Source organism: Taeniopygia guttata, chromosome 2, assembly GCF_048771995.1.
Source record: "Taeniopygia guttata chromosome 2, bTaeGut7.mat, whole genome shotgun sequence".
Classification (NCBI taxonomy): Eukaryota; Metazoa; Chordata; class Aves; order Passeriformes; family Estrildidae; genus Taeniopygia; species Taeniopygia guttata.
The window spans coordinates 78,551,695-78,567,136 of record NC_133026.1 but is presented as its reverse complement, the minus strand read 5'-3'; positions in this window follow the sequence as shown (position 1 = coordinate 78,567,136).

The following is a 15,442-nucleotide window of genomic DNA, read 5'->3' as shown; positions in this document are numbered from 1 at the left end:
TGATTATGCCATTGCTAGGGAAATTTAACTATTATAGGGATTTTTCTGTCTTAGAATTCTGTTTCTAAAATACCTCCTCTAATTAAACAGCAATTATGTTACTCCCCACTAAAACCATGAGCATGTTGACCCAGCTAGTCATGTTCGGAAAATACAAAGAGAAAAAATACATAGCAACAGTGACTACTCCATAGAAACAACAGGAACAAAAGGAAATCCACAGAAATATTTTAAAAGCCAGCATTTGGTCATTTCACTACCATGGGTTTTATCACTTCAGCAAAAGAGATTCTTGGGAAAAAAAAATTTAAAGAAACAGTTCAGTTCTGACTGAAAGAATAAATACATTGTTTGTATAAAAATGTTTAAAACTATTTATTTTTTTTAGAAAGCTAACACATAACAGATTGGGAAACTGGCCAGGGATAGGTTCTGAAAGAAACAAAGAGGCACAGAGCTCATTACTGGCTCCCACTTGAGACTACAGAACAGCAGCAGACGCTTAAGGGTAATTAACTGCCCAGAAATTATCTTCAGGGAATTCCTAAGTAATGCCAACATATGGGGGAACACACTTATAACTGCTGAGTTTCTCTTCCACTCTTCTTCCAATAAGAAGATACAGGACTCCTTGGAGCAAAGCCATGCCTTGCAAAAGCATCCTACAGTTGCAAAAGGCTGTTTCTTGTTTCTAGGCTCCTGTGCTGATTTTGTTACCTCATTTCTCCCCCTGCTTCATCTGTTAGTTATCTTTCCTGTTTTCAAGTCTTAAACTTTTATGTTCCCCAATCAGCTCATTTCTCTTCCTTCTTCCTTTACTCTCACCTGCTTTTGACTATATAATGGGTTTTCCTTATGCTGCCCCCAACCTCTTCCATATGCTAATCTTAGCTTTATTCCCCAGTCCCCAAGGAATCATAAGAAACTCTTTATATTGTGGATAAAGAGTCTTCAGTCAGCATAGTGGGAAAGTCAGAGGAAACCTGAAGACTAAATTATCTGCAAATGCTATTAATAGCCCTGACAAGCCTGCGCAACATTTATAAACCACAATTATATCTCAACAGTAAAAATTTGGCCAAGATATCCCCAATTGCAAAAGTTGTAATCTGCATGAAGTATCAAATAAATTTCACTATCAGCTATTACTTATGTTGCCCTTATATGTGGGGCCAGCTGGAAAGAAAAGTGTTTAATTACTATATTGCTTTTTTAGCCAAGGTAGTTCCAAGATATTCTATCAAGCTTGATACTTGCTGTGTAGCTTGCATACACTCAACCACTTTCTCCTCAAACATTCCTCCTGTCTCTTGTGGTCCACTGTATTCAATTTCTGTAGTCCCTTACAATGTTTCATCATGTTATGCAGTGCTTCTTAAGGAATCCATACATCTTCTTTTAATAAAATACAAATTTCCTGCTGTTAATTGTGGTTTTCAGCATATAATATTCAGCACATTATGGCTTAAACCATAATGCTTCTGGCTCGTGTCCATTCCAGATAGAATCATTTTAAGTACTCCACTAACTGCGTTACATTTCTTAACTCTGCTTTTAAATTCCATAAAAAATAGTAAAAGAATAATTCTATTTTGCAAGTTTTCTATAGTTAAATAGCCAGTGTCTATAAAGTTTCCTATCAGTCAGTGCAGAACTACTATATGCCTCTCAAAGATAAGCTGAAACTAAGCTCTAGTAGACTGATTTGAAAATCATATATTTTCTATCTGTTCAAGTACATATCACTTGATTAGAGACTACCCAAGACAGAGGCTGGACTTGTTTGTATGTATCCCAGAAAACAGAAGATGCATGCTTCCATACACTCTTACTGTAAGAACTATTTTTTTTCAAGCATATCAAAATTAAGTATTTTCATTTGTATAAACACTTTGACATGTGACCTTAAACACACATTCAAGAGAGGTTATATCAAGGGGTTGTCCTTTTTGTTTTTTATATAGAAGTCATAAAACCATTCAGAATTTCTCTGTTTCTATTACTATATTTTTTGCATGCTCTTGTCACTAAAGAGAGGAAAATGACAGAAACATGGAACTCTGACACTTTGGCTTAAAACTTAGATTTCCTTCTCAAATGAATATTAAATTTGCCAATGATACTAAGCATGGAACAGTTATTGACTTCTTCAAAGGCAGAGAGGTCCCACAGAGAGACCTCAACAAATTAGAGATGGCCAAGCAGCAGCTGTATGAAGGCCAACAAGGGAAAGTGCCGTATTCTGTACCTGAAACAGGGCAAGCCTGAGGTGTGTACAAACAGGGGAATGAGATGCTGGGGAGCAGTGCTCTGGAAAGGGACCGAGGGTTCCTGGTCAATGGCAAGTTGAACCTGAGCCAGCAGTGCCCTGACAGCCAGGAGGGCCAACCCTGTCCTGGGGGCATCAGGCACAGCATCGCCAGCCAGGCAAGGGAGGGGATTGTCCTTCTCTGCTCTGCTCTGGGGCAGCCTCACCTCGAGTGCTGGGGGCAGTGTGGGTGCCACCATATAAAAAAGATATTGAGCTATTAGAGAGCAACCAAAGGAGAGCAATAAAGACAGTGAAGGGCATTGAGGGCATGATGGGCAGCTGAGGTCAATTCATCAATTCAGCCTGGAGAAGAGGAAACTGCAAGACCTGAGTCAGGAGGAGAGGAGAGGCAGGCACTGATCCCTTCTCTCTGGTGACCAGTGACAGGACCGGAGGGAATGGCCTGAAATTGTGTCAGGGGAGATTTAGGCTGAATATTAGGAAAAGCTTCTTCACCCAGAGGGTGGTTGGGCACTGGAGCGGGCTCCCCAAGGAAATGTTCACAGCACTAAGCAGGACAGAGTTCAAGTGTTTGCACAATTCTCTCAGGACACAGTGTGGCTGTTGGGATGTTCTGTGCAGGGCCAGGGGCTGGACGTCAATGACCCTTGTGGAGCTCTTCCAATTCAGGATACTAAACAAAAGGCAAATAACATGCATAATATGCAAAAAACCAACATACCTAAAGGTTTTAAAAACCAATAGTTTCAAAATGAAACCTTTCAAGCTAATATCTTCAGTGTAAACAAGTTCTGATTTTTTTCTCTCCAGAAAGTTCTGCTGTATTCAAAGGTATGCATGATTTTTCTGACTCCTTTTGTTTTGTTTTCATTTTTGGCTTAGAAAAGCATCTATAAAAAATATGTAGATAACTTTCCTTATGCCAAAGAAGCAAGCTGCAGTGTTAAGATACATCTGCCCTAATTATCTAGCTTATTTTTACAAAATTTTTCACTCTTTTTTCTTCAGAACTCTCACAAAAAATTGCAAAATATAGGCTCAGAAGCATGAGCCATGCTCTTAAGTCACTTCAATAAGCAGAGATATACTTGGAACACAAACCCCAAGATTTTATTCTACTATTGAAGTTCTCCATTATGAGTAGCTATAGCAGCAAAATCAATTTGAAGAGCTCAGGAAGCCAGAACAAGCAGCATTTAAGACATATTTTGTATACAAAATTACAGTTGAACCAGTTAAAGAAATCAAGGTTATTCAAAACAAGTCAAAACTTTATGACTTTATTGCAGTCAGTTTATCAGCTGCGAGATTTTTCCTTCTTTTTTCAAAGACTACCTGCTACAAAGTTACACTCATGAAACCATTACAGGGTACCTATGGAAGCACAAAATCCCTGAAAGATGAGGGGAAGCTTGTCACCTAAAAAACAAACAAACAAACAAACAAACAAACAAACAAAACCCCCAAAACACCAAAAAAAAAAAAAAAAAAAAAAAAAAAAAAAAAGAAGAAAGAAAAACACACCAAAAAACCAGACCACATTTTCTATGGGATGACCCTCTGCTCATCATATTCCTGAAACTGAAAATGGACTGCTTCGCAGAATGCATGTGGCAATGAAGTGAACCTGGGGGTCCCCAAAAACTTCTCTAGCTTGGTATGCCTGATCTCAGTGACAGCTGTTCTCCTGCTTGGGACCTCCTGCACCCTGTCTGTAATTAATGACATTAACTCTGACACCACAGTGTTTCTATCCATCAACAGCCAAATAAACATCACATAGCTATCATGATACACCTGCAATCTGTTGGGTTTTTTGTTTTTTTCCACTTGCCAGCAAAATCAATTTCAGACTTCTACAATAAGCCCTAAAACATTTCTTACAATATTAGAAAGTAGTTCATATGGTGTTCCATATGAACATTTGGTGTTCCAAAGGTAACTATGGAAAGAGAAAATAATTGCACTATCACGGTTATTATTCAGGGCACTTACATCAATGCCAGATTTAAAATACCCGTTTGTTATAAAATAACCACTGTTAACATGATTTGAAATCATGTTACAGCCAAATACATCCAAACGCTACTATAGGCCACAAGAAACACTGTGCTATATACAGCACTTGAAACAAGACTGTTAATGATGTTTATCCCTAGCCCAACTCATTAAAATCTCATGGAGAATAATTTGAGGGATCCTGATAGTATTTTTTGTATTCATTTACATACTGTGCAGGATCCATTCAGAATGTAACATGCTACAAGCTACTTGATCTTACACATTAAGTTTAAAGCAGGGAGTGGCCATACACTGATGCCCAATCTGAGAAAATAATTAACTTTATCAAAAGCTAGCATAACATGAAAATGTACCTCTTCTTAGCACAAGCTTCTGAATAATCTAGTAAGGATGCAGTCAGTTATGGTGGCTTTCAGGATATTTAAATAAGATTCTTGAAAAACATATAGGTGGAAGATTATATTAATATTGTTATTGTTGTTATTGTTATTATTACTACTATTATTATTATTGTTATTATTACTACTGTTATTATTACTACTATTATTCCTTTATTGTTATGCACATCTAAAGCCATGATTTTATAATAATTGTGACAGTTCTTTCACATGCACCTATTCATTCACAATTTAAGATACATAAGATCCCTCTGTTGTACTATTGACAGTGATGCTAACACCATTTTTCACATTCTGAAAAATTTAATTCTCTAATTTTTATACTATGTCAATTAGTTTTAGCATGGATTTTATTTTTGTTTAAAGAAATAATAAGCTCTTTTTCACACGTTAAAAAAATTTAAGAGCTTAAATCATTATAAACTTATGTAAACAGAAAACTCATACTGCTTCTTCACTGCATTACCATCGAAGTAATTTTGAGGTCTTGGATTTTTTTCTTTCTGGACAAATGTTCCAAATATGGCAAAGGCAAGAGACACTTGTTCTCTGTCCTATGTACCTTAGTCCACTAACAAAGTCTATGTGATCCATAGCTAAGAACCACAGAGCTCTTCCCCAGCACAGAAGTTAAGTGCTGCAGTGATCTTGTCGACCGCTATCTTTAAAGCCATAAATTCCAGGAAATATATAAAGGTAAAAATAATTATGTTCTGTGTTTCACTTCTTTAGAAGATGCATCCTCATGAAAATTTGCAGTAGCTAAATAGTAACTCACAGTTTCACACATTTAATACTGCATAGCCTTAGATTTGGCCAACTCATTTTTATTGATAGTCTTCCTTGAGCCACAGGGGTCATGAATTCTTGCCTTGTAAAATCACTTGTCTTTAACTCAACAAATTTCATCAGACACCGAGGATGAACTTTTCAGCCTCCTCAATAAGCCAATACCTATGCTTTCCTGCTTAGAGGCTGAATCAGTTCTGTAAATAAATACAGAAATAAGCTTCATTTTCTGCAGACAGTTGCCTAAGTCACTTAGCAATTGCTTCTATGTGGATACCAAGCATCCAGCATGAAAAATAAAGAAAAAAAAGCTATTCAAGGGAGCATCATACACCAAGTAGTTTAAAAACTTATAATGCCATACTTTTCATGTCCATATAAATGTGTATATATTGAAATGTATATAATAATCCACCCTATGTGTGGATTGTATCAGTTACATATTAGTGCATATCATGTAGTAGAAGCTGCTTGTTCTCCTGGAGCAAGCTATTGCTAGTGTTATGGAAGTTCCAGGTAGACTTAATTTTTGATTATAAAAAGGCTTTTCTGAGCTGTTTGGTTCTCCACTGTTTGAGAGGCAAGGCAAGCCTTTGCAAACCACTGTAAGAGTAAGCCAAAATGTTTAAAAGGCAGTAGGAAAGGAAGGCAAGGTTCTCAGAAGCTGATTTATTAGCTAGCATTTGTCAAACAATAAAATAAACACCCACTGTTGAGACCAGAGCTAGCCAGAATGAAGCGTACCACGGGAAGATGACATCTGAATGGCTGGCAAGCATAACTCCCTTGAGTGTGAAGGCAGATGCTATCTTCTGTGTCAGACCTAGCTGAAAGCCAGAGAAAATAGATAAAATTTTATCAATGAGTAGAATAAAGAATAAAAATAATAATTTAAAAAGGCAGATTTTTTGCACGCCTTCAGAATAAACAACAGAACAGGGTAACACACAGGAAATGGAAGAGAAAGTTATTCATGAGAGTCTGAAGACATCATGTCTGAGCAGATTGGGTATTTTGAAAAGTTCACTGAGCAATCATTTTTCTAGCTTATAGTCTTTTTCATTTACTGCCTGAAATGCAGCATGTACTCACTATTCCCTAGACACACAGTGAGACTTAGTACATATGAAGAGCAGCTTGACAGTGAAATACAAACAGAGCTGATGGCGTGGGAAGCACAATAACTCTGGTTTTCTAGGTTAGGTTAACATGAACTAAAACAACCACCTAATATGCTTTAAGATATCTGCTACATGTGTGAGCTTTTAACTGTTACCTTCAACTTCCTTTATTAATTCTCAGGGGGAAAAAGGCTTCATTTTTCTGGACTACTCTGCTGACACCTAGTGAGCCTCAGCGCCAACAGTTTCAGGAAAAGGAAGGCAATATCAGAGCAGCTGTTCTTTTCATTTCACTCACAGTAAAATCTTTTATATGGCCATGTCTGTGATTCAGCAGAGTGCTGAATCATATATCAACTCAGAGAACATTGTAACACCAATGAGAGGAAAGATGGTTAAGAGGACAAAGGGGAAAGAAGCATAAAGAAAAGAAGTGCTAGGTGAAGTCTTTCCCTCACAGGATAAACATCTTTAACAAGGGTGAATAAAATTTTTCCACTGGTTGTGACTTCCATCTTTTGCATTCTGTATTTCCCATAATTTACTGGGATATCTCACTGTCTGTAACTTCTAGGTAATTACTACTGTGTTGTATTAATTGCAGTATAATCCTACCATTACAATAGTATAAACATATCATTTTATTCTTGGATTTGTTTGGGAGAGTGGCAATTTCACCTGAGATATTGAGCTTCACTAAAGTGGCTTAATAGTGCCTGGGAAACAGGCATCAGTAAAATGAGATGGTATTTTTTGATCCCAAGGAATTCGGCAAGTAACAATGGACACAAAAGCAATTTTAAAATAAAAATCAAACTTCCTCTTTTCAAAAGAAATTGAAAAAAAATGAATGTAAGGGCTGGTCTCTGATGACAAAGATGAATAAGATCACATTTCACTTCCCTGAAAAATGGCTTCAAGAGGTCACAGTCATTGTTCCTGCATAAAAATGTGAGAACACATACTGCCACCAACTGTCATTAAGTTGGTCTCTTGAGAGCGGCTGGTCAGGAATCTTTAGGTTTCTCTAAGAGAATTTCCTGTCTTTATGAAATGGTTTATCTAACTAAAATCTTACAAAATGCAGAGGTGCTTGGGTGCTTAAAAACACCTAAACAGAGAGATTTAGGCTTCTCCAAGTTTGCAGTGTAACAAATCTAGGGTAACTTCACTTCAGCAATATAAAAGAAGACACTAAAACACTGTGTAGTTCTTTGCATCATAAACACAATCAAGGTACTAAAGATTGCATACGCTGAAAAAGACCACAAAACAAGAGAGAATACAGAATTCTGTTAGTGAAAGAAATTAGTTAGTGCCTGCTTCAGTGTACTTTTCTTACAATTCTGCTCATGACAATGACTGGGCATCGCCTCTCAGACACTGCTCAAGCTCTGCTTCACTGTGGTACCAAAAGTCACTGCAACTTTCCTTCCTCTTCAACCAGTTTTCTTGGTTTACACACTTCAGTCAGTCAGAATTAATCCTGCATTTAAATGGGAAGATCAGTAATTTCTTTTCTTTCTCCACTACATAATAATAAAAATTAATATTTCCAGATAGGCCAGAGGACATCTCACTGCAGAATGCTCTGCAATTATAATCTTAACTCTCACATTGTAGGTGCTGAATCTCTTGAGACTAATAGCTAATTATGTCCAAAATATTTATATGTCTACAATTTTTATTTTATGCATGTAAGATTACAAGTCATCAGGGGAAGATAAAATTGTTCATATGAAACATCAGAGGTTTATATATTTTTGCCTTGCAACTTTGTTAGGACTAGTGCACTTAAGCATTCAGACACAGGCCTTAATCAAAGCCTCAGTCTTTAAGCAGCTTTCTTATAACTGCAACTAACTGTTTATACATGTAAGAGACATTTTATTATATAATTACATGTAAGTGTGATTAACTGAACTTTTTTGATATATAGGTCAGAGACTGCCACTCGATATATTTTAGCTCTATAAGAAATTTCAGACACAAAGTATTACACAACTTAATAAAAACTTGACTTTAAAAATCTTAAATGGCTTTTTTTCTGCTGTTAAAGTTCAAATAAATTCTCTGTCATCAAAAAGTAAATTAAAATTTTAATCTTGTAAAAACAAAATTCTTATTACTAAAATGCTTTTACCCTCATACTTATACTCATTTAGTATTTTTCGTAACTTATTTGATTTGGCCTGAGATGCTAAAGATTAATGTTATTAGTTAATAAAAAAGTGAATAATTTACTATGTCTTTTGCTAGACCTGTAGTAATTATGATTGATATATCCAAAATTAATACTTCTACATTTATAATTTACAAAAATAATAATGGAATTTCAATAATAACCAAGGAAATAATATATTCCCACTGAAAAAAAAAAAAAAAGAAAGTGAGAAGAAAAACAAATCAGACAAGATAATTTTACACAACAAGTTCAGGAGCACAGCCTTTATTTCTAAAACTTTCACTCCTTAGCCTTAACCTTGTTTATATGAATGGCAGAAACTTCTTTGTTCTCATTTCAATTGTCTTGATCCCTCCTCAGATCTCTCTTATCTCCACTTAATGCAGGGAACAATTTCTTCTTGAGAAAAAGCAGGAAGATGGCTTTTATCGTCTGTCTCATTGCCATAGCTTGGCTTGTGAATCCATCAGGTACAATATACTGTAGCTGCAACAAAGCCCTGAGCTGCTAAAAATAAAGACAGTTGTAGTGTTTTGATGCTTTTAACTGTCAGAGTCTTATACAAATATCAACAATATAATCCTTGGAACATACCTGATTTCCATATATCCAGAGCACTGATACAGGAAAAAAGGAAAGAACCTGATGTGAATTAATTTGCTGACAACATCCAAATTCCAGACAGGTCCAATTCCTGAACACAAACTGTCAAGTACTGCTGCTTTCAGTACAGTCATAGGCAATGTGAAACTAACACACAATCAAGCTGTTAAGACGATTTGGAATGGTAATGGAATTCTCAAAGATTTGGTACAGTAGTGGGAACCACAGTGTACTCCTGAAATTTTCCTAACTGGTGTGAGAAAAACACAATATACATTATACATGTCCAACTTCCCGCACTTGCATAACATATTGCGAGTCTCAGTAACTGTCTTGTAGTTCAATACCCAGGTGGCATTACAAATAGATTTTATATCAAATTTAATTTTATATCAAAGGAAGTCATTTAAAAAATTACCAGTCTTCATTACAATGCAGCCAACCAACAGCACATTAACTAGACTAAAGAGGTGGGCATACCACGTCTTTATAGACATTTTATACCTACAAAAAATACACATTTTTAAAATTCACTTGAGTACGTGCTTCTGGTAAAAGCACAACAGTATGAAATTGGGAATAGGAAAACCAGTTGTCCTATTGTACTTGTAATACCTGCTCCTATAACATACGTATTGTTTAGAGCCAGACATATGCCAACTCTTGTAAAAGAAATCTGCCATAATATCTACAGCAATACTCGATAGACGCAAATTAAAGGTCACTAGTATAATAAAGAAACTGGATTGTCTCTCCCACAAGGTAAGCCTGAAAGAGTTGGACCGTTCAGCCTGGAGAAGAGAATGCTTAAGGGGAATCTTAATATATGCAAATACATGAAGGGAGGATGTAAAGAGCACAGAGCCAAGCTCTTTTCAGTGGAACCAGTGATAGGACAAGAAGCAAAGAGCACAAACTGAAACACAGGAGGTACTGCATGAAGATCAGGAAAGACTTATTTTCACTATGAGGGTGACTGAGCACTGCTAGAGGTTGTCCAGAGCAGCTGTGGAGTTGAGAAATTTAAAATCTACCTGGACACAATCCTAGGCTGCCAGCTCTAGGAAACCCTACTTGAGCAGGGGATTGGACAAGATGACCTCCAGAGTTCCCTGCCAACCTCAACAATTCTGTGATACCACAACATCCCTTATAAATAATAAACCAACAAAGTATTTTCCTTAAATTTATTTCTCATATTCATGAAGTAATATTCTGTGATCTCTGTATAAAACTTCATTCATCAAACACATGGGTTAGATATATACAGATCCTGTCTTCCCATCTGACCAATTTAGTAGAATGAAGACCCGAAACTACTGCTCATCCAGTGAATACAGCTGGCTCCAGTAGCATTATTATTATCACTTTTAAAAGGATAAAAGAAGACATTCACTGAAATCTGCCTAAAAACCAAGCCCAGCTCAGTATTAAATTTCCCACTTAGTATGTTGGGCTAAAGTAGAACTTTTGTTATGCTGACATGACACAGTCTAACACTAATGCAAATTGATCAAATTTTTGTGATCCAAAGATCACCAATCAGCATGTCTCTTCATAAGGATTTCACTCCCATTATGTTCTGACATACCTCCTCCCATTGTGAAACGTCTTCTGTTTTGCACAGATCATGTGTTTCTTAATTGGTTTCTCCTTTTGTCCAAGTAACAAACTCATTGTTTATCAAGCATAACTCACCTAAAACCACTTACTTTGAAAGAATAAAGAACAGCTTTTTTTGAGAAGTAAGTATTTCTCTGTAGATGTTGGAGACAAAAATGTAAAAAGGAAATCATGCTACAAGCATTTTTGAGGTTTACTACACCACAATGCAGTGTCAAGAAAAATGCAAAGCAACTTATTTCATTAGTAAAATGAAGTAAACATTTTTTCTTGGAAGGCACAGTCATTGGAGCTTCAGCTGCAATTATTATTATTTTATCTCATCTGCACATTTTACACAAAGTATTTTAAGTGAAACTATAGTAATTTATGTAAGTAATAAAATCATAGAATGTCTTGAGTTGGAAAGGACCTTTAAAGGTCCTTTATTCCAACCTCTCTATAGTCTTAAACTAGATGAAGTTGCCCAGAGCCCCATCCAATCTGGCCTTCAATGTTTACAGGGATGAGGCACCTACCACCTACCTGAGCAACCTGCTTTAGTGTTTCTTCAACACTTCTATTATAAAAAAATTTCTTCCTTGTATCTAGTTTAAGTCTACTCTCTCCTAGTTTAAAACCATTATCCCTTGTCTTACCACAACAAGCCCTACTAATGTTTTTCCAAATCTTTCTTTTAAACCTATTTTAAGTACTGAAATTTAACACAAAGGAATTGATTTGTGAAAATGATGGCCTGCAGAAGGGACTTTTACTGAGCACATCTTCACAAAGCATTTCTAAGCATGCACATGCTCATGTCACAATCTTCTACAGGGCTTATCAGTTTCATAATCAGTTAACATTTCCTTTCCAGGTATATATCAATCAAATTAGAAAATATACTGAAAGATAAGATGAACCACTTACAGTGCTCTTCCCAAACTAAGCTACTATTATTTTGCTGGAATTGCAGTTCATGCAGAGAAAGAGACTAAACAAATTCAGCTTAAAGAGAGGAAAGCATAATGTGATATTCAATATAGTAAGTTAAATAGGTCAGTTAAGAAGAGATTCCAGGTTACATTTTTCTGACAAAATTGCACATATTATACTCAAGAAATGGAAGATGGTGGGGGAGACACATTGCAGGAGGAGCTATATATACTGGCTGCCATTCTTGTGGCAGTTTAACAGGGAAACTGAAAACTTTGTTATTTGCAGGCAGCTCATGTAAAAAGTGTCTTAACAAGTTACTCTGCCTTCTGTTCAATCATGAACCTCTTTTCACAGAGGGTTCACAGAGTTTCCTAACTCTTCTTTTTCTGTCTGTAGGTTTTCTTGTTCTAAGATAACACCTTTGGAGAAAAAATCATGTTTTTACATCAGCAAACATCTGCTGTTTTTCTAACCAAAATAGGATAGCTCATACCCTTTGATAGAAAAAGCTAAAATAACTTCTTCAGTTCTCCAAGTGATTGCAATGCAAATAATAACTCTACTAAAAAGCTAAAGGCCAGTATCCATTTAAAATAACATCTCTATCTAAAGAATATTTTAACTATGCCTTTCTTCCCTCTTTTTCTTCTGCCAACTTTTCCAGCGCTGATTCAATAGGTCTTTGTTTTGGACATTTGTTTAAAAGATTGAATGTGCCAGTAAATACCAAGAAATTTCTAATTTCATGTGTAGACTTCAAGGGCAAAGTGAGATTGGTAGCATATATTCGTTTTTTAGTTTTAAAAGCTCAAATTTTAATTACATTTTCCTATGTTAAGATATAGATGCATAACAGATGATCACTTACACTGGATGTTTTAATTTTATTATTACAAAAGCTACAGAGTAGTATAGCCCTTGGAAAAGCTGCATAGTACAAATTAAATGCCAGAAGCTCCAGCAAATGGTACATCTTGGGATCCACAAGCACGTGAAGAACACCTGCAGCATTCATTTTCTAAGTGTTCTTTGTGTTCCAAAAGCCTTCAGATATTTGTATACACCCATAATGTCTTTGTAATGTGAATGCTAAAAATTAAAATGTGGCAATATGAATACTAGTCAAGCTTTATTTCAAAATTCATTAGGAAGCCATTTAGTACATCCAGCTCTGCGTAATTAAAATAGGATAACTGTCCAAACAAAGAATGAAAAGAAGAATCCTAATAATAAAGAAAAACTGAATTTTCTCCAATATTGATTTAATTATGAAAATAATTGAATGAAGGATATTTCAGAATAAAAAGCAGTTTCTTATTAATCCAATTTTTGTAAATATACCATAACAATGTACTTCAGATTAAAAAAAATCCTTATGGTTGTGATGACAACCATATTTACTGATAGTTTGGAATCGCATTCCCTACTCTGTTTGAAACTTGAATTTTTCTTTTTCCTTATAATCTGGAAAGTGCAACAAATCAACAACTGTGAGAAAAGTGGCCTAGGAGCTAAGAGATATGAGTGTAGGCACAGAGCTCGAGGAAAAAATATTTTCTGAAGAGAAGTTCATATAGCAGTAGTGTACCCTATACAGCACAGTATATATTTCAAAGGTTAGGTTGCTTATTTTAAAAACTCTAAAATTTATGAGGCATTTCAAATGATGAAATTATCTGCACCTTGTTCTGAACATTATTTTACTATTAATTTCCAAGGTAAATTTTTATCATGTTAGTTTTTAAATATTCTCTAAAATACATATATTTATCATGCCAAATATGAGATATTCATATAGAGAGTACCTTCTATAATCCTGAACTCCTCCAGACCCTCGAATTTATAGTGCTGCATGCTTAATAGCAGCATAATTGAAGTCTGTGAATAGTATTTCTTGACTAATCCATTCAGTACCAATAGCAGAACCAAAGAATTCTAGACATCCAATTCTACAATACACAAGGTTTGGTTATTTTACTGATATGCCTTTCCATTGAAGGATTTCATTACCTATTTCTGGTATGATGAAGATGAACAATAAAGAGCTAATTTTTCCCCTGTTTAAGGCATATGTCAGGGCAAAGGCAGGCTGCTTGGACAGGACAGTGGAGCTGGAAACCAAGAGCCACAGCAGGGTGGGCAGAGCAAAGCTCTCTTTGACAAGGATGCAGTCCCATGGCACCTGAACAAAAAAGAGAGCAACCAGGGCCAGCTAATGTATCAATGACTGCCAGATGAGGATATAATAACAGTACAGATCTGAGGTCAAGGCAGAAAGTTGAGTCAGCAAGGCAGGGCCTGAAGAGATGATCACCAGAGTGCCACACAGATCAAGTCAAGGCTATAGTAAATGAGGCAGGTGTGATTTGAGCTGCTCCAAGTGTACTCCCAGCCCAGGCAGCAAAACCTCTGGGAGAGCAGGGTATGCACTCTGGCCCTTGATATAATGTTACATTTCAAGTGCTCATTGAACTTTCCCCTGACTTATTTTTCCAACCCTGATGGTGATTTTGCAGACACCTAAAGAGACCATGCCAAACCTTTTACAAAAAGAAAGCTAAAACAACAGAAATAACAGTGATGGTCAATATCAATTGTTTCACTGACCTAACAGCCTTTGGAATAACTAGGATCACCAGTATGGGAATTATCCTTTGCCTTACTATTCCCATAGAAAATCACACTCTGAAAAAAAATTGTGCACAGTCCCCTCAGTGAATTACTGTTGTATTTGATGTATCCACTATATCTACAGCAATAGTACAAAAAAATGCCCATTTAAAAGTGGTATTTGAGGTGCACATGGCTTGTAAATTCTCAGTATGAATGACTTGCACAAGGATGAAATATGTCCATCTTCTTCAAAGAGGAAGGTCTTGGTGAAAGACATGAGTCCATGGCAACTTAGAACTCCAGTGAGTATCTGGAAATCTCCTGGAAATTGGAGCATGGTGCTTCAAGGCTCAATAAACACTTCAATCCTTCAAACTTTATTTATTGCCATGTCTAAATTGAAAGTTTTTCCTGTAAAAGATTTTCACATATTTCATTTGTATCATTGTGAGTTATGTAAATGAAAAAATACTAATTCCAACAGGGAAGGACCTCTACAATCGGAATTTGTTTTACAGAATCAATGTTCCACCTAAGTTTTATAAGTGATTTGACTGTGGAAATGAAGTCTCCTGTATTGATTTGACATAAAATTGAAAACAGGTTCTACATTTTAGCCTTGATGAATGACAGATGCAGCAGGAATACTGAGTCTCTCTGCTTCCTCTTTTGAAGAAGCAAACTTTGGGAATGGTTAGTGGACCTCTAAGACACATGAACTCCTCAACTCAGCAACAAAAATACACTGTTTTTTGTAATGATTAAATAAATATGTGTGCTTGAAGTGTGAGGCCCATAGTGTCCAATTAAATGGAGCCGCTAATGTTTCCCTTTTACGATTAATTCCTCCATGAAAGGTTTTCTATGTGAGACACCAAAAAAGCTTCAGCATACAATC